Source organism: Tyto alba, unplaced genomic scaffold (assembly GCF_018691265.1).
Source record: "Tyto alba isolate M040663 unplaced genomic scaffold, T.alba_DEE_v4.0 Super-Scaffold_3, whole genome shotgun sequence".
Lineage (NCBI taxonomy): Eukaryota > Metazoa > Chordata > Aves > Strigiformes > Tytonidae > Tyto > Tyto alba.
The window spans coordinates 145,161-170,540 of NW_024881304.1; the positions used below are offsets into that span (position 1 = coordinate 145,161).

Consider the following 25,380-nt stretch of genomic DNA (forward strand, 5'->3'; position numbering starts at 1 on the left):
CATGGAAAATAAAATGACTGAAGCATTTTCCCTTCATTTTTTTGTAAGGCTAATTACATCCTGAAACATGATCCTGAAGCACAGCTATGCAGAAGCTGCAGTGAAGTTAGTAATCCAAATATGAGAACTGAGTCAGGGAGGAGGGGGGGGAGGGAGGGAAAAATGGTACATTACCACAAGTCCTTTGTATGCCAGAAGAGCCTTTTTCTTCAGCCCCAGACAGAGCTCCTGCAGTGTCAGGGTTTGATGAGATGGTGAGCCTGCTAAGCTTCAGAAATGACAAATTTACCTGGTAGATGGAGTTGTCTGAGTTCTTCTGACATTAAAAATTTGTTGTTTGCTCAGATTCATACTCTGAGGAACGTTTAGGCAGATAGTCATGGAATGGTATAACCACTGAGTTAACCATAATTGTTAGCCAGTATGTGGTAGAAAGATACTGGGAAAACATATTGTCTCTTAAAATAGATATTCAGTTTCTACTGTACTTTGCTTTGCGATGTCAAAAGAAAAAATATTAAACTTTTGTACTTTATCTGGAGCTGTTTAAAAAGAATGGAGATAGTTATACTTAACAAATGGAGATAGTTATACTTAACAACCATCTAAAATGAATTAGCACGGTTCAGTACCTGTGCTAAAAACATTGATTTGTAAAGGGTGAGTCGAACAATAGGACAGCAGTTTTTCTAGCAGAAGTAGGGAAAAGAACAGCAAATTAGATCATCTTCCCGTGGTTATGCATGTCGGGTAAAAGGCTTCATGTGTGTAAATGATGTTGTATTTATTAGACACAAAAGTGATGGCATTCACTTCATTATATATTTAAATGCGACTTTTTATGCTTCTGATCGATGTCTCAGGATCATCTGGTAGTGTTCAAGCACACATCTCCAGAAAGTCTGCCCAGCCAGGACACGGGATTGCCAGCTAGGAGGCCATTAAGGTGGACCTGGCCAGCCTTTGCTCATGTGAAGCTCTGGTTTAATGCATCTGCTTTGGATGTAACATCTCTGGTCACTGAATCCTAGCAAATCCTTAAGGCTGGACTTTTTAGGTGATGTCATCTCTATATTTTTTGAAAGGTCAGCATCTTCCAGCAGCTTTCCAGAACTGAGTGGGACACCATCTTGTCTCATTTGGTAGAATCAGTATATAGCTTTCTCTAAAACAGTTACTTTAAGCATGAGCTGTGAAGCACAAAGGCTTGCTAATTTTAAGGGTCTGAGATGATCTATTCATCTGTTATATGTGTATTCCAAAGTCTGGTTTGCACAGAAAGCAATTGCTGATAAGCAAACACTTCCTCTGATAATGTTACTGCTTCTAATATGTGAGTAAAAGTCCCGGAGGAATTAGAGTTCTGGTGTCCATGGTTAGCCTTCCTTGTGGTCACCTTTAAATCACTGTTCTCCTTTAGTATGCACGCCAAAGTGAAGTGCCATCTGGCATTTCTGTTACACACACTGAAGTTAAAACGTCCGAACAAAAAGCCAGTTGTACTAAACAAATAAAACATCTAGTTCTTCTCCTTCATCTCTCTAGTTACCCGGCATATAGGATTGTGGCTTTGTGATCTTAGCAGTACCTGCCATCAGTATGAAACAGAATGCCTATGAGGTCCTTGCTTATCTTCTTCTCAGCTTTTGTTAAGGAAGAAATAAAGACAATCTGATGGATCTGCAAGGACATAGCTCCCTCTTCATGAAAATGAAGTTACGCTTTCCTGCAATGGACAATAATGTTTAAAAACTGTAGGAGCTGGGAAAGAGAGTGTCCCATGGTTGCCTGGTATCTGGAGGGTCTGGCTTTTTTTTTAATTTGTAAAAGTAGTATCTGAAAATGGGCATCCTCTGCTGCCTTCCAGTAAGATTTAAGTGTGTGTAAGATTAATAATTAACTAATGTTTTAATATTGTCATTTACATTTAAATCTTCTATGCAAACTTGCCAGTCTTAATAACTAATGAAAAAATACTGTATATTTGTCTAAAAACTTGGACTAGAATGGCCTTGCAAACTATTTCAGACATATGCAGTTCAGGTAATTTCTGTTTGAGTGAAAAACATTGTAGTATCTGCAGGGATTTATTTTTCACTGTGTTTATGTGAACAGTTCACTCTGAGAGCAGATCAAATTGCCAATACCTGCTCCATCTGTAAGTACTGTTATGCCTATCTATCCCATATGCATGGCTAATCATTTGAACGAGTTGTGCAATATGAATGTTATTGTCTATTAAGATGCCTTAATGTGGGACAGTCTCCTCTGAGGGAGAGACAAGACAAAGAGTAAACCACAGTGACTAATAATTAAAATAACTTTTTATTATTTTACATTTTATGGCAAACTGCCACAGGAGCACTGTTGCTTAGTGGCTTGAGCAAGAGCCATAGGATGTGTGAAATGAATGTGGAAGCCTGGGCCTCTGACATGGATTCTTCATAAAACCTAGGCTGATCTCTTTTCCTTATAGCTTGTTATTTGTAGAGGGACAAGGCTTTCCCTCTTACTTTTCTGAAATTACACAGTGGAAATTATTCAAGGAAATTTTCAGTGAAAAAGAGGGCTTAGAATTTAGATTGGCATCAGTCTTGTTTATAGTGGTTACAACAGATTTTTATAACATCTCTAAGTGTATCTATTAGATGACAGCTAATAGTGCAAATAGGGTTTTAAGCAATTTGATACAGTTGAGATAAATGTTTTCTATTTCTTCCTCAGAAGACCTTTGCAAATACTGATCTAAATCTCACTTCTGTGAACATAAAGGATCTCATCAGTTAAAGCAGCAACATTCCTGCATCCTTATACTGCTATAAAGGGTTTTTTGAAATTGTAGGTATTTTCAGTAATTGTAATTGGTTCACTATTCCTACCTGAGTTTTCTGATCTCTTGCCACATTAAGTAGAAGTGATGTAAAGAACTAGGATCTTTTAAAAACTATAGTAGGGAAGTGTATTATGGCTAGCTTAAAGAGCACACTTGGTCTTATCATATGAAAATACCTTATCTCCATATTGTGAAACGGCCTAGTTATGGCAATATGGAGCAACAGTAGGATACTTTCTTCTGCTCCCCTAGCAGAATTTGTTCACCTCAGGGGGTAGTGTAACTATAGCTTTTTGTACCAAAAGGTTGCACTCTTTAAGTATCAGTGTTCTTGGCACAGGATGAACTGAAGTGCAAACTTGAGATGATGTATATATTTAACAGATTCCCACAGAGATTTAGTTTTGGAACTACATATAACATCGATAAGGTATTCCTCTCCTTTGCATCTGTGTGTTTGCAGTCATTTCCTCAGACAATAAGAACAGATAAAACTTGTCTACTTTTGATATCTACTCCTACCCATGAGGTACAAGAATATTTTGTGGTCTCACAGAATTACTTCTTCATCCTCTAAGCATAGCTTTCTACATTGATTCTCCACAACATCAAATTCTAATTTTTCTGAATTTCCTGCAGGCATCAGTAGCCTCTTTTCCTTTCACAGCAAGGAGAATTATTAGTCAATGTACAATAGTACTATTGTTATTTTTCTTTTTATCAATTTTGTTTCTTTCTGCAGGAATGAATGGTGGGGGGAAAGACGTTCGCTACTGTGGTTCTGTTCTAAGTCTCAGAGGGGGAATGAAATTAATGTATAAGTTAATGTAATAGAATCTGTGGTGTTGAAAGTGCTTATAGATTTTCAGATTCTCACTGAAAGACCATTTAAGCACATGGAGCATGATGAAACAGGGGGAAAAACATCTCTTTCTTAATTGTCTTGAAAATACCTGACGTGTAGTATCTTGGTCATCAAAGAAAGCCAGCAGGCTGAAAGAATATAAGGAGGACATCTTAAAAACATAAAAGAAAATAAAAATTCTTAAGCAAAGTTAAGAAGTCAAGCATGTGGGATTGGTCAGTTTAAAAGTGGAAATTTGAGAGATAATCTATGAGTAATGAAAGAGGAGTTGAAATCACTTTATAGAGACCATGAAACCTCATAGCTTTTAAAAATGTAATCTTTTATCTGCATAATGGCAAACAAAACACATGAATAGAACATGAATAGCCTTCCCTGAGCCAATTTAATGCCTAGCTTATCATACTAGAGGAAAGAATGCATTTATCTTAGACAGCCGCTGGTAACTTAGAGTATTGCTTAAATTACCTTCTTAACTTACTGTATGAGTGTTCTCAGGAGGTCATGTAGGTCATCTAGTCTCACCTGCTGCTCAAAGCAGGGTGAAGACTGAATTCAGACCAGGTTTTTGTTCAGTTGGTTTTGAAAGGTGTCAGGGACAGAGTTTACACAACTTGTCTTGGCTGTCAGTTCCAACGCCTGACTGCCATTGAGAAGAGATTTTTCTTTATCTCCCATCCTTCTCAGGATGCACCTCCATAAAGAGCTGTGCTTTGTATTCTCTTTGACGTTGCAAGGCTACTCTTAGAATTTGCCTAAGCCATCTTTTCTTCAGGCAGAACCAGTCTCTTATTTCTGTTAATAGTTATTAATAGCTAAGGAATTTGGAAGTGGTTCAGAAGGGTGTACAGCATGGTTGATTATAAAATATGATTTAAGATGACATTCAAATAGACTTTAAAAAGAAAATCAATGCTGCTTCAAACTGATGTATATATATATTTGCTTTTTGTTCTCTTATTCCATGTATTCTAAATAAGATTAGAGAAAAGGCAATGTGTTTTCATGTCGACTTTGTTGGCTCTTTGAGTGCTCTTGGCTCGGAGATATCTCTAAGTAGAACTTAGAGTCAGGATTATTTGTAGGGCTGACTCCTAGCTAGTGATGAGTTGCTAAATTTTGATGGTGCAGACAACATATACAGCAGCCATGCAGTACAAGTTCTGGAGATCTCTTTTCTTCCTTGCTATGATTTTGAGTAAAACAGGGAAAAGTTCACTAAAAAGATGGAAATTGTGTAAGTGGACAACATCAAAGTTTTCTATTTTTGAAGCAAGTCATGACAGTTTCTGTAATTTCTGCAAAAAAGCCCAAAGTGATAGGCCTGTGGTGTTATGGATCCTGAGCAGCTGAACTTTTGTGGAACTTGTGTATGTGGAGTGAATTTATAGATTTTTTCTTTTCTTTTAAATTTTGTTGACAGTGATTCTTTTTTCTTCCCAACCTCCCACCCACCCCACCCCACCCCCCCAAAAAAAAAGAAAAAAGAAAAAACAAACAAATAAACAAAACAAAACCAACAACAAACAAAACAACATCAACAAACAAACTACCACCAAAAAAAAATCCCAAACCAAAACCGTAAGTTATCTGTATTTTTGGAAAACATTTTAAAAATATTGTTGTTTGTAATATGAGTCTCCATTTATTTTTTTTATTTTAAAGTTATTTCAGAAATATCCAAAAATATTTTACATGTCTGTATTTAGGCAATGGTTTATGTGATTCCTATGCTACATTTTGATGTTTTTTCGAACAGTATTAAAGGAGCAACATGATGTTCCTTGCAGGACGTCAAGCTGTGAAATGTTCTCCTTTCTGCAATTATAAATTGATTGTGAGGAATACACAAATTTTGGGAAGTCCACATCTTCTGCATGACGATGCATATCTGTTACTAGATGAAAGTAATTTTTTTCTTGCAGTATCTGCACAGAGCATGACCTATCCTTCCTTCCTTGATATGTCACACTGTAGGTAGCATGTCTGTCACCATTTCAGTTCCTCTTAATCTCCTTATTTTGTTAGGACACTTTGGCTGCTTTGTGTTTCTTTTTACAGACATAGTTTTTTCTTGTCTTCCAGATTGCAGGGCCTTTCCTTAAGGCATCCATTAGTTATATCTTAAGCACCTGACCATTTTTCTTCAAATCATAATGAAGGTGCAAGTTGTCATAGATACCTGCAGTAGATCCAGTGATGTTTTATCTTTTAGGGCATGCCCTCCAAGATTTCCTGACAAGGCAAGTGGTACCAGTCCCTTGAACCTTAGGACCTCCTCTCCTTACTGTCACTGGCTAAAGCTTAGGTGAAGCACCTGCAAAGGTGACATGACTGCTTTGGTATTATTGTCTCCCACCCTGGTCTTCAAACAGGGTTTACAAATGAAAATATCAGCTCAATGCCCAGTACTGGCCAAAGAAGTGTATAGAACATTAGTAGTTATTTGGGAAAGATTAGAAAACAAAACCGAAAACTTTATTATGGCACTGTTAGGCACTTGAATCTAGAATGGTACTTATGCCACGTTTCATCTCTAGGTCCTCCACCTTTATACAGTGTTAGGATTTCAGGATACCCAGTCCACCCATTCTGGTAGTTCTCCAGAGAGAGCACCCCAAGTCCTTCTGACCACAGAAGGCAGTCAGACACAAGTATGATCAGAACATAAACAGATTTACTCTTTTCCTCCAGGCTTTATGATCAGGTGCAGGGCTGCGTCCTAGGGTGCCCCTGAACAGTGCTGATCACATTATTTGCTTTTCCTTATATTACTATATTCCTTTTTCCCCTCACAACTTCTTTTCTCAGCCACTTCAAATATATAGCTTGCTAAGGTTCATAGCTTCCCTATTGACCCAGTTTTGTAGACTTTATACCTTTATTTAGCAATTATAATATGGTTGTTCAGACGCTTTTCCCTTGAGCATCACAGCGAAACCTGATATTACCCCTCCCTCCTTTTTAATTCTGAAATATTCTGCCTTTTCATGTTGCAGTCTGATGAGTGGCACAACAGGTCAAGGTGGGCCACCTGCATATACAGTCCTTTTGGTATCTCTAGTGTCCTGAAATCCTTCATGGTACCTTCCTAGTGGTGCCATAGGTGAGCCATAGCCACATGCAGGCACACCTTCGCATACAGTTTATCGCTTTCCTTATCTGGGGGGGGGGAAAAACCACCACTTCTACACTATCACTTGTCACCATGTCTTACCTGGTACCAAGAAAAGGTACATTCTGTAGCTTGAAATGTTCCACAGTCATCCTTATTTATAATATCTTTCTCTCACATTACCATTAATACACATTTCCTTATGCCTCCTGTTTTACTATGTTATTTAGAGAAGGGCTGTGTTGAAGTTGGATCCATTATTTATTTTTTTTCCTAAAACACTAAGGAAAATATTATTTCTGTGAGTCAAGAAACACATCCGCATTTAGGAATTTAAAGCTATTTCTGTTTTGTTCAGGAATTTGAAAGAAAAGAGACAGTACTGGAAATTACAGCATCATTTTTTTAACCTTTCAATGAAATAAAAAAATGTAGTGAATTTTTAAAATTGCCTTACTCTTAGTTGTCATGATGAATTTTTACAGTTGCTGGCTGGTTTTGATCAGAGGGAAAGATGGAATCCTAAACTTTGAATTTACTGATGTGTTGGGTTTTTTTAAATATAACACACAAGTTTATAGTTGGAAAAAAATAGCAATGGGGGGAAAAAAGAAAATTATAACTGTTAAAGTCAGCACAAAATACGAGATGGGGAATTTGGGATTGGCAGTACACGGCATTTCTAAAACCTATAGCAGTTACTGCATTCCTTTTTGTAATCAGCGGTCACCAATATTCTTAAGGAAAAAAAACATAGGAGAAGGAAAAAATGTTGCTGGGAAACCTTAAGAGATATTAAAACCAGATTTTCCTCACATATTTAAAAATACTAACAATACATTGCAAAAAGCAGTGAGTACTTCCTTAGGTGAGAATAAACCTAAATTTGGAGTATGATATGTATGTAGCTAGGCTCTATTTACATAAAAAAAAGCTTGCTTTTCAACTGTAACTGCATCCCAATTGCAGTTCTTCACTGAAGTGAACGAAATATGTAAAATTTTAATAATCATTACTGTTAACTTTCTCAAGACACTACTTATTGCCACAACTAAATGCCTCTTGGTTATGTTTCCATTCAACCCCCCAGCACCATTTTTAGTTTGAGATATGTTTTTGTCACTTTATATCAAAAATGCCAATGAACAGTCAGATGCGAGTACTGTGTAAACCCTTCCTTCAGCAGCTACCTGAAATTTGAGGGCAGTGTGTTCCACGTACTGCCTCTATGCGAGTCAGTGAAGAACTTTTATACAGTTTTTATTATTTCATTGTCTAGAGCCTATTCTCAGTGGTGTTCCAAAGCAAGTTGTCCACCTAGCTTGAACAAATATGACATTAAAATCCTGGACATTGAAAGTAAATGTGTAAGATTTTTCACTGTCCTTCTGTCTTCCTTTTCAAACAGTATAATTTCTTTTTTCAGATTCAAATGTTGACGCTTCACTGTATATTGGGCAATTATGTTTCAGCTATTTGCTGACTTGTACTTTTCCAAAATACTCATTTTGGCAACTGGCATGTCTTTTGTGTGTCTGAAGTAACCCAATAAACTTGATTTGGGGTTTGGTTTTTCTCATGTGCCAGTATTGAGTATTGTTACTCATCAATATAATTTTGAGGTTTCTAACTTTTTTTCTAAGATAGTCCTATTTTTCAGCATAAATACAAAAGATGGAGTAATTTAATTTTCTTTGTCCCTGTCATAGTTCAAATAATATCATCTTTAATTTCTGCTGTACTCAAACTTATGTAAACTGAAGAATATACAAATATTTTTGCATTCCTGTAAGTTTGTAGTCATGGATCTTAATTTTGGGAAGTGCCCATTTATTTATGAAAATATAAATCTGTTTCAAAACAATGCTCTAATATTTTCAGTCATTGTAAGCTTTTCTGCTCTGGGGAAACCCCATCACATTACCAGTATCATTCTAATAAATTTAAAGTTCTCCCTGCAGTTCTTGTTGCTCGGAAATACCCCCTAAGAGATTTTCTCGGTAAATTTCTTTCATAAAGATCATTTTCTCCTGTAAATTATGAAGAATTCAGAATGGTTCAAAAGAGGGTTTTGAAGGTCATAGCAATCTAAACAGTTACTAAATTTCTAGCAAACAGATGTAAGCCTCCTATAGGCCTTCATTCATGTCCTGTCATTGCGTCTTATATGCAGTTCTATTTTCTTCAACTGGCATGCACATCATACCCAGACCAGAGAGTGTTTCCCTTAAACTGTTTAAATAAAGATTGGACTAAAATAAACATATAAAAGAAGTCTATATTTTAAATATAGAAAATTACTATGACTTTATCTGTGTGTAAATACTGAAAATAGATTGTTTAAATTCATTACAAATAAGAATATATATTTATCCTATTGGTCTTTCCCTATTTGTTTGCCCTTTTCAAAGCAATCATTTGCTTTCCATTTACCTGGTTATGCTTGGTTGCACTCTCCATTTGTAGGCAAAATAGCAAAAAAAGTGTCCATATAGAACATTGTATACTTCTCTAAAAAGTGAATGCAACTTTTTGTAAACTTCTTTTGTATGCTGTTGCCATCTTAAATTGTATCAGAAGTGAAATAAGAAAGTTAATACTTAATTTTACAGATAAAAACGTTGGTTTGAGATTTCATCTGGTAAACATTGTTGAGTTCCTGTGGCTTGCTTCTTATATCACTTTTGTTTGTTGCCTGTGATGTTTTCACATTGGTTTTAATATTAAGAAGAAATTAGTAATAGGATGCCTCTCCACTGAGAAACTGTCTCAGGAAGGAGATGTAAACTGAGGACACAAATATTTTGAAGCTTTTTAGTCAGGAAGACAGATTTGTTGGCAGTTGGTATAGGAAGACACTTTGAGGAAAATAAGAAAGCTTGCTTGCGGTTTCCTTTTAAATCTAAAAATTAGTTGTCTTTGCCTGTTGATTCATGTTTTCTCCATTACAAAGAGTGACACCAAATGGTTTGTTTGGGTGAATTAGTGGACAATGGCAAAAATTACTTGTACAGCAATTCTGCAGTGTGCTACCAGTGAGAATTTGAAGGGGAAAAATGGCAGGGATATCTGTGTAGATGTGTCTGTGTATGTACACATATCTAGTTTTTAAATTTAATTTTTGAAACCATATTGACATTTTTATGCTTATCACATTTCTAGAGATTTATAATTCCACAGTGCACAAAATCCAGGATTGAGTACAAGTGAAAAAGAGCTTTTGAAGTGATTATTTATGATTTCTTTATGATCTGATTGGCATTTCTGGCCACACTTCTGCAAAATGCGTATTTCCTGAAATTCCAGCACAATTGCTGCCCCCATGTCATCTTGATGAGGGAAATGCTAAACACAAAAAAACCTGATCCTTTTCAATAGGGTGTGTTGTTCTGGATGACCGTGTTTGTGTTGTGTATAAACATGTCTTGTTGAAGGAGAACATTAGCATTGTTTTGGTTTGTTTTGGTTTTGTTTTGTTTTGGTTTGGTTTTTTTTTCCAGAGCTCAGAGAAACTTGGCCAGTTTCCCTTTTCATTGTAATTTCTATCTGTTTTTCGCAGTAAATCCTTATCATTCCCTTTCCTTTGTTAACTGGAGGACTCGTCAAATGACTGAAGAACCAGTAGAGTTATTTCTGAAACACCAAGTTTTCTTTTCATGGTACACGATAAGGAGGAGAAGCTTGCAGCTGAGGGTGGAACTGGTGCGACAATGTGAGGGGCTCCCTCTTAATTGCTAATTACCGTTTTGCCAACACATCCTATCTACCGGGTCTGTAAACCTAGTTTAGGTCTTGCACTACCCTGTGGCTAAATGCTTGCACAGCATGGGGCTTTTTGTTTCAAAACCAAGTTACTGCTTTTGGAAAATGGCAATCTGGCGAAAAGTCAACCACTTTGGAACTGAAACATTGTTTAATTGCAGTAGCAGGAACACCAAAAGTTTTCTGTTGATGTCATATGCAAACACTCACCCTGTCTCCAGGGCTGCTCAGACAAGCCTAATTTTCAGAGTGATACCAGTTGCTTGTTTTTACCCAGAGCTCATTTCTTCATAAAGGTATTTTCTTTTGGCACTACTGCTTAGGGGGAGCAGTTCTGTATGGATGTTGGGCAGAGCTTTCGACCCAAGAGTATTTGCCTTTAGCCAGTTTCAATGCTCAAGTGTTTTGAGAAGCACTTAAGCTATTCTTTCATCCTGCTTGCTCACTGTACGGCAGCTGTTTGAGTGAAATAGCCATGTGAGGAGATAAACTCTTCGGTGGCAATATTCTGCATTCCTGTCTGAGTGCTGGGGTGTGCTGTCTCCAGATTGTTATCCTGCTACTGGTTTTGTGGCCGGGCTATTAGTCATATTGAGAGAACTAATGCCGTTTTTTCAAATGTTTTGCTTTCTGATCTGACACCTGGCATAGCCACCCAAGCCGTTCCGCTGGCAGAGATGAGGGGGCGGTAGCTCGCTGGTGGGGAGAAAATGGAGGAATTCAGGGAGGATGGGAATAGTTTAAGCTGTCCCTGGACACTCGTTTTATGAAACCATACTTTAAAACAATGCATCTCCATACAGAAATAACCTGAGATACAATCTGTTCTGCCGGAAAGCAACTGAAACAAGCTACTTCTTTTTACTCTAAACAAGAAATAAGATACTGTGTCCCAGTGAGTTGAAGGGAATGGTTTGAATCTAATCCTATACACTCTTAAATAATTTTTAATGACTCAGCAGTCTTATTGTATTATATTTTTCTTCTTTCTTGGAATTATCTGTGCTCTATACAGAACTGTGCCTCAGTTTAGTGATCTTATATACTGAGACATGACTTGCTCAAGAGCTTGTCAGAGTTTTCTTGTACACATTAGCCACAACCTGTTTAACCAGTTAGTTCCAATCTGTGTTACTGTGATAGATAAGTATTTTTTGCTTTTTCAAAAATTGTTAAATTTTATGAAAATCTTAGGTTCATTTACCTAAAATTTTGCTTCGAGTGCTTCTTATTGATAAAATTTTTCTCTTGTGTATGTGCAATTTAACTTCTCCTCATCTTCTGTAGTCTAAAGACTTTTGAAAACCATGGAAACATATTCCACACATAGCAAACGAATTCAAACTGATGGTATCCTGCCTTGTTATTTTACTACTTACAATTTTAATATGGCACAGTTGTCCATATGTCATGGATATGAGAACAAGAGAGTTTTTGCAAATAATTTATCTCAAAGAATAATTAATGATTGCCTGATTATGATATACCACATGTGAAACATTACCATTTTTACTGGGATGAAGTGAGATTTTACTCCATCACCTATGAGTTTAAATTATTAGTAATGCTGTTTATATTAATGCAGTTACTGTAGAGTAAAACTAATGAGCATGGAAGGAAAAAGTTAGTGGATATTTTATATGTGAAGATCCCTTTATTTCAGCTGAAAGAGTGGAATGTCAAAATATGCACAACTGTATTAAGAGAACAGTTCGGAGTAGTTGTATGTGATTTTTTTTTTTCCCATGAGATGAATGTTCTTTCTGGTACCCCTTTGTTTATATGTGTGTTAACCTGGCAAATTTGTTTGCGGATCGGGTTTCAGTTTTGTCAGTCTGCTTTTTTAATAAAAAATAATATATATAGATGTAGAAAGCTTGTGGCAATCTTACCTTTCAGCAGTACTTTGGGATATTTGAATGAAAGAAACAGTCATTTCATAGTTTCGTAGGAAAATATTTCTGTTCTATGAGCTTCACTTAAATGGTATCAGATTGAGTTTACAGCATCGTGGCTATGCATAACTTGCAGAGATGTCATTGCAGAGTGTGTTGACAAGCCCATATTAGCTTTAACTGGCTAGCTGAAATATCAGCAGTGACAGCATCAGTGCATTCAACCCCACTGAGCCACTCAAGTAGGCAGGCCACCAAAGAAGGCTGTGCTCTTATGGCACCGCTATTACTGGTACTTGAATTCAGCTGTACTGAGTCTAATTCATATGTATCTGTCAATGAGACCTATTGCTATATAGGCAATCATTTTGAGAAAAAAAAAAGCAAGCCAATTATTGAGGCAGTGTTTTGTCAGCTGGTTTTAATCTAACAGTTGTGTTACACAGAGTCAGTTCAAGAGAGTAGCTAGCTAATCTCATGGTTGAGCATCCATAAACCCAACTGAAATGAATACAGCTGAAGCAGATAGAAAAAATGGATGATCAGAAATGAGTCTGTGAAGTGATTAATTGGTAAATGTCATACTCCTGCAAAAGTTACAGTGAAAGGTGTATAAAGTAATGCTGTAGTTTCTTACTTGTCAAGCAATAAAATATTAGGATGCAGAAAGTGTAGTAATAATAATTTGAGATGACATGGACCATATTTGGGGACATAATGTTGTATGAATAATGTTTGTTTATAGTAACATTTGTTTATTATTTCAGTGCAGACTGAAGTATACACAAGAATGTGTGCAGCAGCTCTGACTGTGATTAACTTATTTTCTCTTTATTAGTTGCTCATTTTCTACTTTAAAACAGTTTGCTACTTCTGTACTCTTTATTCATAATCCATTTACAAGCAGACTGGTTGCAAGATAACCCATGTTTTAACTGCTTAGGTGTCTGAAACGCTTTAAATGTCCTTTTTCCTTTTATGACTGAATTTTTAAAAGATTGAGTTTGCTAAAGCTAACTCAAAGCCATGCCATAAAACAAGCCAGTAACTTGCAGCAGAGTATAAGTTATTTTTTAAGTAACAAGTATTAAAAAGCTTTGATTAAAGCAAACCATATTTAGCACAAGAGTCATCAGCTCTTTGAATAGTGTCATAATTTAAAACTGTATTTTTTTTTTTTAACCATACATTCAGAGAGTTTGGGAGATGTTGGGGGTGCAGGCTGTTTGATTTTGATTTTCTTTTTTTCCAGTTACACTGTAAAGTGTAAATTTCTCCAGCTACTGTGTTCTACAAAGTACTGTTAACCTAAAATTATTTAATATTTAAAAAATAATTCTAAGCCATCAAAAATCTTGAAAAGGTTTCTTTAATTTTTGTATTCATAATTCAGTGAGGGGAAGACTGAGCAGAGCTACTTCTGCCTAGTGGTTAGAGAAGCAACTCTCAGCCAAGACAAAGCCTGTTTTTCTCATGAAATTGAATTAAATAAGTAAAATGTTTCTTCTGTCTGTCTAGCCTCTGGGCTGTAAAATGAAATGATTGTCATTAACATCTGTACTTTGCTCTTACGGGATGAAAACCAATTCATAAATGAAGTAAGTATACACCTGCATCAAAGAGCTCCTGTTTTTAACACTAATTTAATGCATCTATCTACGGTAATGCTCCAGCATGTTCCCTGTGATAATATGGCAGGAGCTCTACAAAGGATTAGCATAGGGGGAGCATTTGCAAGCATGCATAGAAATTAGCAGCAAAGATCCTATGAATTAATAAGGATTGAATTGTTAGGGAGCAATTCTGAATTCATAGGGCAATAGGATATGTTAGAAATGAGAAATGTGATTTTGGAGTTAAGAGCTGCAAAGCTATCATTTGAATTATTTTTAAGAGGCATAAATGTGTACGTAGTCTAGATGGTGCTACTTTGCACTGGCAGGGGCAGCTGCGAGTAAATGTTAATGCAAGATCCGATTCCAAAACAGAGAGGGGGAAAAAAGTAGAAAAAGCCAAAGATGAAGAATATGCTGGAGGCCTCAAATGTTAGTTTGCAGTGTGTTTTGGAAGAGTCATCCAGAGGTCTTTCTACAGGGGAAAAAATGAATATTGAAGTAATCGAGAATGACTTTTTAAGTAACATTACAGTGCTTGCCTTCATTCTCAAATTTTTCCTACCTAACAGTCAGGTTAACTGTGTATATCTTAGAGTTCCTGCTATAAGACTCAGCTTGGGTTTGGAAATGTAGCCTGCCTTTGACTGTTACCTCCTCATCTTTTTACACGAGTAGGAGATAATTACATGTTTAAATTCTGGGAATGCAAAACCTTCCTTTTGTTTGTGCTTTAATTTCCTTTCTCTTGAACTACTTTTACTCTTCTGTCCATTACTATCAAGCTTTTTAATTTTACTCTTTGCTCATTTGTACTTACCCCTTTTTCCCTCTTCTCTTTTTTATAACCTTTCTCCTTTTTTTCCTCTTCAATATTGTTGCTTCTCTTCCTCTTTTTCTTCATGTGCGCACACTAAAATCAAACATTGGGGTTTTGGCGCTTCTCATATGACTTGATGTTGTTTGTCCTCCTAATATACCTCAAATAACTATAGATTCATTAAGTGCTGCTTGATTTAGAATGCTGGAGATGTGTGCACTGTTGCTAATAGGATAAAATATTTTAAAATATTGCTCTTACTTTGTGTGGAAACTTGCAATTTTGAGTACCCAGTTCAAAGCCTGAAGGGCATGCCCCTTTCACTGAGCTGCTAATACTGTAGAAACAAAGAGAAATACACCTGACATCAGTTGTACCTTCCTAAACTGAACTACTAATAATCCAAATGATCGTGGAATTGCCGAGCGTGCCATTTTGAATCAAAGCAATGCGTTGCTATATGCCATGCATTACTGACTTCATGCGGAATTCCAACAGTCCTGAAGTGATTCTGCTCTCTAGATCCCTGGTCATTCCCTCTGGAATCACCAGTAGCTCCGGCCAAACAGTGGCGTTTTGCCATTGGTTTGTGTGGAAAACAGTCGGTAGCTGCGGGGAGAGTTTGTGGAGGAATTCAGGATGAGTGCAGACAGGGGCTAGAGGGCTTGAAGGCTGCTTCGGCTTCCTCAAATCCGGCGGTGTAAAAGCAAATTCTGGCCAAGGCTGGTGCTCCAGTATCCATACTGCAAACATCATTATTGTATAGCTTTATGTTGTTGGGTTAGAACTAATCCTCTTAGTATACAACTGTGAAAAGGAAAGCCTTAAACATGCACTAGGTTTATATGCATGAATGTTTGTGTTCCTTTACTTCCTTAAAGCTTTAAAAACACAAGAGAATTAAACTGCTTGAAAAACTGAAGAAGAAAAAAAGAGAAAGATAAGCTGTAATAATAGATAATTTTCTTTCAACTGGACTTCTACAAGAACAGAATTTATTGTTACCAACAGTTGTTTGAAATGTTTCTGCAGTGCCAGCTTGAATTCAAATATAAAAATGACTTGAGATTGCATTGAAAATGCGTGAATTACACTGGCAGCTAGTATTAGTATTACTATTACTTCTTTGTATTGTAGCAGTACCTAGCAATAAAACAAATATTTATGCACACACATCACAGTGCATTCTTGGTGACTGCAACTTTGGCATTTAAAAACCAAATAAGGTGGAGCATAAGAATACGTTTTTGGCTGGCAACTGCATGTGATTTCTCCTGGTGGATACACTAAAGAATTCTCATCGCTGCCCTAAATTCTTTTGTACTTGGCAATATACAAATATTTGAGTCAAAATCATCCTTGTTCTGAGAGACTTAGTCTAAATTATAACATGAAGTTGCAGAGCGAATAGTGTTACAATTTCTCTGTGTAATGATATTTCCTTATTTTTTCTTGTTTTGTTCTCTGGGTTTTTGCTGCTTTCTTATCAAAGTAATTTAGCAGATCAAAGTTTGAGGATAGCAGACCATTTTTACAAAGCTATTAATTATCAGTGGATTGGCAACTTTACACTTACAATAATTATAAATTGTTAAATGTTTTTGTGTACTATAAATCTCTTATAGATGCTTGTATCTTCTCAAGAATATTTCCTGTGTCACTCTTGTTTATACTAAGAATGTGTTTGGTAAACTGAAATGTCATGCTTTGACAACCAAATTTGAAGAACTATATTTGGGTATTACATGAAAGGATTTCAGTGGGTTTAAAGCTTTTAGGGTCTTTTCAACTGGACTGGCCTCTTCTCTTCTTGATAGAAATGGGTGTGTAAGCATATTAAGCAAGTATATTGTTTTTATGGTAATTACTGGCTGGTTAGATGAACTGACTTGCTGTCTAATGAAGTCAAGGATAAAATTCATCTCTCATCAAGGATAAAATTCTCTCATCTGAGGCAGATACATGATCTTTATAGGGATAACATATCTCAGAGAAGAACTCCAGTTACTGCGCTAACGGGCAGCTGTTCTTTTAATTGTAGAAATTAATTAAGTTTTATTGATTAACAGTAGTTGTTGGACTCATGTCCTTAACTGTGCACTTTTATCTTCTACTTGATCCACAGTCAGGATGAAATAACCACAACAGTAAATGATCAACTTAAGCTGAATACCTTGTGTAAAAACTTTTTTTAGTAATGCTTTTAAAAACTGAAATGCCTAACATTGAGCTTATTTAGATGAACTAGATGTTCTTTGTTGTCTCCTATGACATAAATGAATCAGGGTACTTGGAAAAAAAATAACACATCTTCAGAGCCAAGTCATTAACTAAATTCAGATGCTTTTGTTTATATTATGTTTAAAATCTGCTGTCTCGACAAGCTTGATAATGTAAACTGTACAAAAGCAAGTTGGGTCACACTTGATTATCAACTTTTCTGTTGTATTTTAAATCCAAGTTGCTTTATGCAATCGTGGACACTTTTATTAAGCCATCAGAAAGGCTTAGAGAGAAACTTGTAGCATCTTCTACACAGAAAAATATTTAAATGTTTATAAAGTAACTTGCTTCTGTTGTAATGGAAGTAAACAGAAACTTCACTTAATTTCTCTCCTAGAAGTGCCTTTGCTCCAGTCTACTTCCTTCATATTAATGAAAAATCAGCTCACGATTATTTCTTCCCTAATTGTTGATTCTTCACTCTGTTCTGTAATAAGGCATCTTTTTTTTTTCCTAATATTTTTTGCCTCTGTACTGTCCTTAACTGCTTACTGTCTCTTTTACTACATTAGGCATACCTGCTGATTTCCACACAGTGCCTTATATTAAGTTTATCATCAATAAGTGTTTAATTATACTTAGCTGCAGAGGGTAGGTTAGAGGTTTCAAAATCCAATATAATGAAAACTAGTATGTCAATAAACTTGTCGAAGAAGAACAGAACTACTGAGCTCTACCGGTTTGCTGTGGGTTTCCACCAAAAGAAATGCCTAGGTGTGCAGTGTTAATGCTCTCCCACAAAAAAATAAATGCATTAAAAATTCCTGGCCTTGAAACTGTGCAGATAACTATGCAGAGGATGGCTCTACAGCCATCTTAGTATTCAGACAGTGTATTTTAAAGTTAAACAAAATAACAAGCCCTAAAATTTTAATGTAGAAAAGTGCGGTTCTTTAAACTTAAAGAGGCAAAGAGAGAGCCACAGCTAGCTCAGAGAGTATCATTCTTCAGTTTAAGTGCATAGTCAATAACATCTGAGACAGGAGTAAACAAATGGGGAATGTGCTGTCCCTGAGTAGCAGATGGCAGGCTTGTTCTGTGTCTGTTCTTACACTGATCAGCAAGTCTGGTAGCCTTGCTTGCAGGAGGAGGAGAGGCCTTTGTGAGCCGTGCAACATCCAGGCATCGGTTCCAGATGCTGCATCCGCCTTGACTGCACTGAAGTTGGTCTGGTAGCAGCAGAAGCATTCTTGGTTTCTGAACTCCTTTCTAGCCTCTTGTCCATGGTCCACTGTAATCTTCAGGTTTGCCAGTGTCTGTGTTCAAGAGAGCAGCATTAATATAAGTGAAGATCATTTTGGAACCTAGGGGGTAGTCCAGGGGGAAGTGCGAGGTCTCTGAAGGCAGGGTGAACGAGCTTGCAGGTCTTCTCAGCTGTTCTGGAGAAGTGCATTCTAATTTCCAATGCTCCTATTTACTATAGAGGCAGATACAGAATAAAGTACCTTGGTGCTGTCGCTTTTATTGGTTTGTAAATGTGCAGACACTGTCAGTCAGGAGTATAATTTTTCATAAACTAATGGAAGTCTTTTGCCTCAACAATTTCAGAGAAATAATGGAGAGAAGACTTATCTCTTCACAGCAAGGAAAAAAGTAAAGCAAAAGATCTGTGTTCGCTAAGTGTTTATTAGGTACCCCTTCCTGTTCTTTCTGAGGTTTCCTTTTCATTTAATTCTATTTTTCCTCACATTTTAAAAATAAATCTCTAGTATGTATTTAATTTATTCCCAGTCTACTGTAATTAAGTTGCAGATAAACATATGGTTACCATATGACAAAGTGATACTGAAAGTAAATGCTTTATAAGAGACACAGGAGTAGTATGTGTACTTGGGCCTGTTGACATACTGGTTTAGATCTTCTGTAGACATACAGCCTCGATCCAATTATGAAACTACAAATAGTATGGTAACCTAATAGTCACGTAGCAAACAGTGACAAACTGAGTCATGTATTGTAGAACCATGGTTGAATCAAGCATGAAAAATAATGTTATGGAAATGTGAAAGAAGGAAAATAAATGTCAATGGAAATAGAGTAGGGGCCAAAAAAAGAGAAGCTGTAATCAACTCAAGATAAAAAGAACAAAACGAGGAAACTTTGTTGGCAATTTGCTAGTGCTACGCAGGCTTTGGGCTGGCGGTGAGTGAGGCTTCTTCCCAGTTGTTTCAGGTACTAGTGTAGAACACTGACTTAACCTTAAAAGGTATTTGTGAGATGGAATCTTAGCAAAGTGATCTATAACTCCTGAGCTACAGACCTGGTCTGCTAAAAAATACAGGTCTGAATCTAGGTGGATGCAAAGCCGTTTGCGCTGAAGTAACCAGCTGCACATATACTGCTGGAGGGAACCAGACGTATTCTGAGCTTGTAAGGAAATTTTGGTAAACATTTTCTGCAAACCTTTCCCCTGTCCAGGTTGGTATTCATACTGTTATTCCTCAAGTCTGCCCCTAGAATTCTCCTTTCCTCTACTTCACTAAAAATGAAACATTCATGTTGGTAGTATTGCTTGTGCTTTTAGTTTTAAAAGAAGGGAAGTGAGCAGTGGGTGAGATGTAGTAAGACCGCCACATAGACAAAACTACATTGTGCACTTCTTTGTGTAAACTTGTTCTGTCATTCTAATCACACTCGTCGTTTTGTGTCATTTGCCTAACTCAGATCACCAGGACTTTTTTACTTGAGTAAAATGTTTACTTAGATGGGAAGATGGAAGATGTGTTTATTCTGAGACATAATTACGAGTGGTGAAGTTTCATAAATCCATTTTGCAAATGCAGTGGTTTTATACTGTGTAATTTACTTGAAGGGGAAAAGTGCATTATCTTTTCTTGGTTTCAGTTCCTTTAATTGCACAAAATGAGAAACCTCATGGTGACTTTTGAGATCCTTTATGTTTTGAACTTTCGATGTGCCATTCTTTGAATGCTTGAAGATATGACAATTCTAACCCTTGCAAAGCATTTTAGGCAGTTTTCAGTATAGACATTAAAAAATAATAAAGCGTGCAAGAACACATTTGTAAAATGTTTCTCTTTTACAACTCTATAATTAATATTTTATTGTTTTAAAACAGGTTTTGTCAAAATATAACAGTTTATTTTCATAGCTAGAATTTATTATATATCCCAGTTGCTTCAAATTTATATTTATGCTTATCCAAAGATAAAAGCATGCTGCCATCTTCCTAAGCATATGATGATGATCTCATAAAGGTTGACCTCTGATGTGCTAAAAATGTTTGTAGCTTTATGCTTTAACTGAGATTTAGTGAAACACATTATTTGTTTCCCCAAAAGATTGCCATATTTTGCTCTAATTTAAATCGTTGACCTTAGGTTACAACTTTGTTATCTTTCAGGCACAGGGCAAACTGTGTTCATAAAGCCATATGAAGTGGTGATACAGAAGCTAGTAGTATACCCCCCTTGCACATCTTGCCATTAGAACGTGTTGGTTTGGACACAGAACTTCGTTTGGTGCTGAGGCTTCAACAATATGTTTCCTAGCATGGACGGTTGGGTTGAGTCCTGAAATAAAAGAAATCTGGTCAAGCAGGGCTGTGTTGATGCTAGGTTTCCTCTTGTTTCTATGTCTGTTACTCGTCTGAATCTCATTATGACCAAATGACCAATAGGAAAATATTATTTAAGCACGCACAGCCCACCCCGAGACACCGGTGTTGTTAATCCAACAGATATGAGACTCAGCCATACTTTTTCTTTAAAGCCAAGTATAAAAGTGAATTGAAGTTACCCAGCATTAGTAGTTTTTAAAACATCTTTAACATTTTAAGTGTGAATAGATCTCTGCATGAGAAGAGGCAATAAATGGAGATTTGCATCTTATGGAATAACTGTAAAATTATACTAGAGTGCAGAAGGTAGAGTTGCTCGAGTGGATTTTTTTGTAGTGCTAGCTACTGTTTGAGAAATACAGAAATATTTTGTGTTATGTGAAGTGTTTCTAATGTTCCATATGTTTTAGTATAGAGGGAAGTTAGAATGAGATATTTTTTCTTGAACCTAGGTATTAAAATTATTTGTAGAATGCTACCTTAGCAATTATGTATTGTATTTCTTACTTTAATTGCACACTTTTGTGGCACTTGGGGACATGGTTTAGCAGTGGACTTGGCAGCGTTAGGTTAACGGTTGGACTCGATGAGCTTAAGGGTCTTTTCCAACTTAAATGATTCTGGTATTCTGTGAACATCTGTCACAAAGTCCTGTGATGGATAGAGACACGTCAAGCAAGGAGTGGGACAATGATTCCCGAGGCATGTTGTTATGAGATACTACCATAACTGGGATGCTGATAAAGTTCCTTGCCCTCAAAACTAAAATGAAATTTTGATTTTTAGTGAGATCCCAGTTCTGCGTTGCTCTGAGTCAGGGAATAGCCACAAGCATTGCTCCAAGTATCAGTGGACAATAATGGTGTAACTCTGGATACTTCCTAAATGTTCCTCTACTGCTGTAGTGGAATTCGTTTGGTTTTTTTTTAAAAAAAAAAAAAAAAAAAAAAAAAACACAAAAAACACAACAAAAACCCAAAACCTTGACAAAAATAGTTTAAAACTGTTAATCATAGATGTACATACACACAGTAAATGTCTGCACAAGGGAAGAACAGCAGATTGGTGGTTCACTGCATCTTCTAATTCTTGTCCTGTTTGCTTATTACATAGTTTAAAGCGAAAGACCGTGTGTAAATGTTGTGTAATGTACTCAATACATACCAAATACAGATTTTAGATAATGCAGAATATTAATAGAAAATACCAGAAAAGTTAAATTTCTTGGAGAAATTTTTCACTGACTTAGGGCTTGCCACTGTGCTTTAAAAACACAGGGACATATAAATCCGTGTTATATATTCATGTTGGTGACAGCTACCTTACAGGATAAAACATTTTAGTTAATTGAAATGCATTAACAAATGTATTGTCCAGTATCTAAAAATGAAACTCATCAAAGCAACTTAAATTACATTTCTAGAATGATAATTGAAAATGTATATGTGATGTCCCATTTATGACAGATTAACAGAGTTTGTGACTTGAAGATAAAGAGTTCTTGGTGAAGTTAGCACCTAATATTTTAGCACTGTGCATAAAGACAGATAAATTGTAAGGCCAGATCTCATAAATGGAACTCAGGTTATCTGGGCTAGCAGAAGGCTTAGGAAAAGTAGAAATACAAACTAATTTCCAAAAATGTAATTGCTCCACTTGATTTCATTTTGTAGCCTGGTGATTGCTGGTTTTACGTATCTGTAGGACTTGATCATGGCAATAGAAAAATTATTCCTTTTGTGGTTATCTGAGTTTGACTGCTGTAATGCAAAAATCAGATTGCTGCTAAAACCAGAGGGTTAGGCTGTTGGAGAGCACAGCTCCTCTGAATTCAGGCCCCCTCCCCCGGGGCGCGCGGGGCAGGCCACGGGGATGGCTTCCCACCCGATGGCTGCTTACAGGCTGGACCTCAATTTTCAGGGTGGGTAGCAGGCTGGTGGCAGTGGGTTTGATTGTTGAATGCTTCTGGAATTTAATCACGTATATCTACAGTATGTAGACTTTTCATCATTTTTGCAAATAACTTCAGGAATTCAAATACAAATTATGATGATGTTGTTATTTAGCGCCTTGATGGGTATGACTTCAGTGGACAGTACTGTGGTCTTAGCTGAGCAAAACATAGATATAAATCACTCAGAAGTGTAGTGTCTTTGGTAAACTTAGAAATAGCTTACACTTGTGGAGGGACTCATAGCAGCATGACTTGCTTAGCACTCTTTATATACTGTCCTTCTTACGGAATGCCAGGTTCAAAATGAGTAGTAAGTGTGAACTATGGTTCCATCTAGGAGCAGAGTAGCATATTTTCTTGGTAAGTGGGTTAAAAGCGAATTTGTTTGCTTTTAGCACAGCTTCTGGCATGCCGATTTTGCCTTGCATTCTTAGCCATGGCTCTTAAGCTCAATAACTTAAAATATTTTCCTTAGAAGAGTTCTAGTATGCAGAAAATCACAATGCAATTTTAAACAGCTGAAGAGTAATATATTTTGTTTAAAAATAGATACTCCAAGTGTATTTACTTGGATGGCTCTGTGCGTGTGTATGTGTGTACAATGTGTCATGGAGGAAAGGGAAGACTGTGTATTCCATCGTGATGGTCGTCCCTTTGTGATTTGATGCTATTTCTGGTTTAGACAAAAGTTCCCATAAGATTCCCTGCTTGGACTCCTGAAGGAGCTGGAAAAATTATTTCCGTCCAGAAGTAATAATAGCATGGGCTTTTGGTTTTGATCATAAACCAACATTAAAAAGCCATCTGAGGAAAGATATTTCTTGATTAAAGTCAGGTTTTGCTTAATGCAGTTGTAGCTGATCTTTCCCATCTGGTATCGTGCTACTTGATGTGATATCTTCCAGTTGCCCGGTGTCCACTTTACGAGATCCCGTAGGAGTTACTGTCTTTCCCAAGAGACCTCTCAGTGGATCGGGTTGTTCTGTTACCCTGGTTATTGCTCGGCTTTGCTTTGTTTTTTTTCCCTGGGGAAACTTTAAAAAGTTGCACCGCAGAGAATATGAGGCGGTGATGCAGTACCCACCACCGCAGCTTGCGCACACTGCGTGCCTGCTTTGTCGTTTATGTGCCAGATCCCCACGTTTTACCTGTGGGATACAGACATTCCATTTAATATGTGGAATATGAAAGGTAGGTTGTGTGACTGCATTTCCTGGTTTTTATTCCCTGAATTGTGAGTGTTTAACATTGCTTGCTTTTATTCCTGGGTGCGGTAGATTTGTTTCCCACTTCTGTCGTGTGATCGCTCCAAGGAGTCACCCTTAAGTGAGAGGGGCAGACGCCTCATGTGGGTCTGGGCCAGGTACTGCTTCATGCCCCTGTTATGACTTCAGTTTTTGCATGTGATACACCTGGAGAGAGCTGTAGGTATCTGTGGTTTGGCTTTTTGTGTGTTTTGTGGATTGCTGAGAGATGATCTTTCCTGCTGAGAAGCTGGACTCACCACTGCACTCACTTCCAGGTACAAGGAAGCTTTTAGACAACAGAAAAATCATACACTTTGAGATTTCCTTGAGACACCTCTGCTTTCTGTACAACATAACATACCACCCACTAGCTGGGGGTAAATGCATTGATTATGGCAGCTGCTGAGAGGCTCCCAAACAAGTCACGGGTGCATTTCACAGTGGTTTGAAAATTGGGACTCTTACCTAGTTCCTTTGATCTCTTTTCTCTTGTGATTTCCAAAGGTCTCAGTATAGGCAGATGAAGATAAGACATGACTCAGTTTAGTAAACTTGGGATCTCTTGTAAATGAGGAACTGAATAATTGAGCTCACCCCATACAAGCTAATCCTAAATTTCTAGGATTTGTAACCTGGAGCTAAAGAGATCACTAGATGCTCTGAGCCCTATGATATGAGACAAATGAAGGCACACAATGAATATCAGAGACATGGGTTACTGAGAAGGAAAGCCTGAAAAACGTGTTCTATTTTGTCATCAGAAGAACATAATTCCACAAGGTGCGAAGCTGAAAAAAGATCCCTGTTCTGCTAGGCGAGAGACCTTAGATCAGCCGTGTTCTCGTGCTGTAACTACTGTGCACTTTGTTGCCCCTTATGTGTCTTTGTTCCCAGGATAGATCGTGGCCTTTATCCCCCACGGTAAATACAGTACTAAATACTCTGTAGAATTTAAAACTGGCAAATTCCATGTGTTTTGTGTCATTTGGCATTCTGCACAAACCCCTTCAGTTTGTCATAAATTCCTAAACCAGAGCAAGGTCACATCTGGTAGGAATTTCAGTCTGCCAGATGAGGCGTAATCTGTAAAACCCAACTCAGTTTCTCCAGTGCTTCACAAAGACAAGCTCTCCTGCGTCTTTTCTGTAAGACACACCACTTGCCCTGTGAGCACTGGAGAATGATTTAGGCTGACAGATTTTTCACACCTTATAAACGGCAATTTTTGGAACATGGCTTTGTATCCAGTACATAAGACAGTACAAGCAAGTAACGGTGTTGAAGTCTTCACGATAACAGGCTGTGCCTAGATTCTGTTTTCTTTTGCACGCCCCTGCAGGATGCAGTAATTGTGTTCTTTCTCAGTAGTTTGATGTATCTGCATCTCCTCATACTCCAAGCAACCTGTCGCCT

The 25,380-nt window shown here is 37.0% G+C and overlaps 1 protein-coding gene across 2 annotated transcripts in view; it reads left to right on the forward strand.

The window, feature by feature from the left end:
• Positions 1-25,380, forward strand: part of LOC104369327 (centromere protein P) — a 149,635-nt gene that overhangs the window by 115,667 nt on the left and 8,588 nt on the right. The window lies entirely within an intron of this gene.